We start from the raw sequence: 4,189 nt of genomic DNA, 5'->3' as shown, positions 1-4,189 counted from the left end.
ACAGCCTGTTTAGGATACATTAAATTTGGATCAATAAAGACACGACACAGGTAGCGAACCTTGATTTTAATAATTTATTTTCATTCACCATATATGATAATTATATCACACAAGTTTATTGCACTTTCTTTATTTCGTGGTTAGACAATTTTAACAAATCTATTAAAAGTTAATTTTTAATTTTCATCTGTGCGCCAGCAAAGAGACATTCTTTCCTACTTTTTTTTCCTTGTTTGATAGTGGAATCCCGCATACTCAGTTCTGGCAGAATCTGGAGTTTACTAATCTCCACCTGCATTCCTACCTTCAGTGAGAACCTGTCAGCTTCTTGTGAGCTGCTTCCTGCCCTGGTGTGTTCCTGTGATCCAGTAGCCCTGAGTCCAGAGTCCTGAGTCCTGGTGTCCGGAGCCTGTCATTGATATCTGGCCGGCTTTCCTGTCCTGTGTGCCAGTGTCTGCGGCCTTGAGGTTCCTGTCCACCTGCGTGTATCTACACCAGTGTTGTGAGTAGCGACTTTGCCGTGCCTTATGGCCTTGGCCGTATCATTCTCTTTGTTCTGGCTCTGGGGTTTTCTGCAGAGGTCTCCGCATAAGCTGTCCTTGCCGGTATATGACGGTGTTGTGTAGGCATGTGGACAGCATAGCATTTGTTGTCTTTTGTCTTGGCGGCTGCGCCGCACATACCTTTTGTTAGAGTTCTGTAGTAGCCCCTAACTCTGTGTTTCTGTTTAGTTAGAGGTTCCCCTTGTTCTCGCCCCGTTTCAGTTTACGCCTTGTCTCCAACTAAGACCGGGGCGCATCGGAGTTGGGCAGACCTAATCCGCCCTTCAAACGCGGCTGCCGTGGGCCCAAGCAAACATAGTCTCGCAGGCGTAGACTGACCACGTAGGTGAGACAACGGAGTCAGGGTTTCCATAGGGGTTGCTGCTGCATTATGTTCCTGTACTCGGAGCTTATCCACCCTGTTCCTTGAGTACCGAGTACAGTGAACGCAACAGAGTGGATGGAATTAATACTTGGTTTTGAAAAAAATTCTGTAATCGTAACTTACGTGCAAAATGGTGCAATTCCACTTGTCAGGAGAGGTCATCAAATTTATTGGTAGGTGTAAATGACAGGCCATTGTTAAGAACTTTAATTTTAAGGTTTGTGAGGGTCCGGTTGGAAAGATTGTAAATTAAGTCTTCCTTCTGGAAGTGATGCTTTTGGTTCCTGATGTTTTGTTTGCCCCCACAGGTGGGTCATCCTCTTGTTCTTACGACATCTGAGCTGACAGGGGGGGTCCCTAAAGGGACAATGCCGACATCAGACGGACCACACGAATCGGCGATGATAAATTAATTATCGCTGTCAGATGTAGCAGAATCTTTGTTGCGTGAATCCTTATGTTTGCGCCAAGAGTGTTTGGCCCTGTGATTATACAGCCTATGATTCCGAGGTTCACTGCCGGACAACCACCGATAAACCTTATTAGTCTCGTAATCTTCTCTAACAATCGAATGTTTGTTACATTTAAACCTAATGAGCTCCTTACTGTAATTATCACAATGGGCCAGATGTACTAAGCCTGAAAAGTGATAAATATCACTGTGATAAAGCACCAGCCAATCGGCTCCTTACTGTCATTTTTCAAACACAGCCTGTAACATGGCAGTTAGGAGCCGATTGGCTGGTGCTTTATCACTGTGATATTTATCACTTTTCAGGCTTAGTACATCTCCCCCATTGTGTTTTCATCTTGTGTACCAAGCTTTGATTGGCCTCCAGCAATAAAGTAGCTTTGTGCTCCGTTTCCAATTCCTGTATCTTATCCCTAGTGATTTTTAATTTGCGTCCTGACTCCTCCACCACCAATAAAATCAAATCCAAACTGCATTCATTTAAAATACCCATCCATTTCTTCCATGATACATTTTAGGATTCTGAGCCATAACTAGACTTTTTGGTGCCCTGTGCCAGATAGAGAATTGGCTCCCCCCCATTCTCTTCAATAGGGACATAAGGCACATGACTAATGGGAAAGGGGCATGACAAGATTCATCCCAGAGAAAGGCCATGCTATGATGCTTCTTCCCACTATATATATATATATATATATATATAAGGCACTCACTTTTCCAGCTCATTGGAAAAAGCAAAACAAGCCAGCACTCACGGTTTAGATGAGAAAACTAAGAAGATTTATTCCATATCAAGGCGACAAGTGTACATACAGGCACAGCCCAACAGCTGTTTCAACCGATACAAGTTTTCCTCAGGGGCTATCTGAGCAGTGTCTAGCACAGGGATATAAACATAAATTGGCACCAAAACAGCAAAAAAACAGCATCCAATGGGAGGAGAGGGAGGCGGGACAAGCCCTGTATTTTTATTTTTTTTATGTGAGAAAACGAAGAAGATTTATTCCATATCAAGGCGACAAGTGTACATACAGGCACAGCCCGCGGCTCCCCCGGCTCTCCAGCTCCGTTGTGTCATCGCTAATGTAAACAAAGTCGGCCTAACTGTAGGCATTAAATGGACCAATAGGTCTAACTCAATCATATATCAGAAATGACAGCAGCAGTTAATGGCACAAATGGTGGTGGATGACATTGGAAAGTGTCAATGGACAATATTCAGGTGCCCAGCAGAGCAAAAACTAAACAGCGGCAGAAGAACAGGAAAATGAAGAAAAATCCCATAGGGGCAAAGATGTGGCAGGACGCTATCAGCATCCCTGTGCATAGAGCACCTAAGTGAAATATAAAATGAAAGAAAAGAAATAGAATTAAGGTAGAGCCCACTGTGTGCAGATATTGGATGGATCAAAGGTAGTGCATTAAACAGAAGGGTAAATGGTGCCAAGGGATAGGGGGTAGGAGCACAAGAACGCAGAATAAACAGAGATAACTAAAGGATGCCCATGCTATAGTCCGAGGCCATGAGTGGTCAAGTGATAAAAGTACAGCACCCAGTATTCCCAGACCGTCTCCAGAACTGGTACTGACTGGGCCCAACACTGCTTAGCTTCCAAGATCGGACAGAATTGGACGTCGTCCAGTGTGGTATGGCTGTAGAAAACACTAGAATTCTACATCAAGAGCCGGCAAATGCCTATCCGTAACAGGGCAATGCTGGTGGTGATGGCAGAAAGGTGCCATAGCAGCAAAGTCACTCCCACAACCAAAGTGTACAGCAAAAGTGTACAGCAAAGTCACTCCCACAACCCATGAGGAATGCAAGATAAGTAATCGCATCAATACATCATGCACAATCACTGACACACGGCAGTGTCAAGGGGCTCAAGCAAAAAACTTAGTAGGTGAAAATGCATAATACTGGACACACGGCGGTGTCTAAAGAAATGAAACAAACAAAAGCAAGGGCTGGATCGCTTCACAAGAAACAACCCAACCTAAAGTCTTCATTAAGACCATTGGGAGTCAAAGTGTGTAGTCTGTGAATCCACTGGAGTTCTCTTTGTAGTAACAGCCTGTCTCGGTCACCTCCCCGCTGGAGTGGTGGTATCTGGTCTATAATGCAACATTTAAGTTGGTTGACCCTATGCTGTGCCTCTTTGAAGTGTCTTGCAACTGGTAAGTTCGTGAAGTCTCTCGTGGAATCTGTGGATGCAAGACATTTCTTAATAGAGGAGCGATGTTGGCTGAGTTGTTCTTTAAGCATTCTGCTGGTCTTGCCAACATACAGTCGATTGCATGGACATTTGAGAACATAGACAACAAAGCGGCTGTTGCAATCCAAACTCTGTTTAATTGAATACTCCTTATTGTCAGATGGATTGATGAAGCGGTTGCCCAATAACAGGAATGAACAGTTGGAGCATCCCGTGCATCTATAAACCCCAGGTTTTTTCGTAAGCCAATTAGATGTTCTATTAGTCTTTCTTTGAGAAAAATCAGTCTTGACTAGAAGGTCCTTCAAATAAAGACCCCGTCTGTAGGCAAATCTGGGAATCAAGGAAAGGTCTTTGGTGAGCACTGGATCACTCGCAATCAAGTGCCAGTGTTCCCGAATTTTGTTGCGGATAAAGCCAGAGGCTGTGGTGAATATACTGCTGAAATTTAACCTGTCTTGCTCCATATCAGCAGGACGAACTTTTTTATGTAAAGCATCTTCTCTCCTAATCTGTCCGATCCTAGATAGAGTGTCATCTATCTCCTTCCTGGGATAGCCTCTGTCAAGAAATT

At 44.0% G+C, this 4,189-nt stretch overlaps 1 pseudogene; it reads right to left on the bottom strand.

Moving 5' to 3' along the window:
- Positions 1-2,940: 2,940 nt before the first annotated feature.
- LOC134946391 (5S ribosomal RNA) lies at positions 2,941-3,060 on the bottom strand (annotated as a pseudogene).
- Between the last annotated feature and the right edge of the window lie 1,129 nt (positions 3,061-4,189).

Source organism: Pseudophryne corroboree, chromosome 7 (genome assembly GCF_028390025.1).
Source record: "Pseudophryne corroboree isolate aPseCor3 chromosome 7, aPseCor3.hap2, whole genome shotgun sequence".
Taxonomy (NCBI): domain Eukaryota; kingdom Metazoa; phylum Chordata; class Amphibia; order Anura; family Myobatrachidae; genus Pseudophryne; species Pseudophryne corroboree.
The sequence above is the reverse complement of the archived record's forward strand: the minus strand, read 5'-3'. Positions and strand labels throughout refer to the sequence as shown.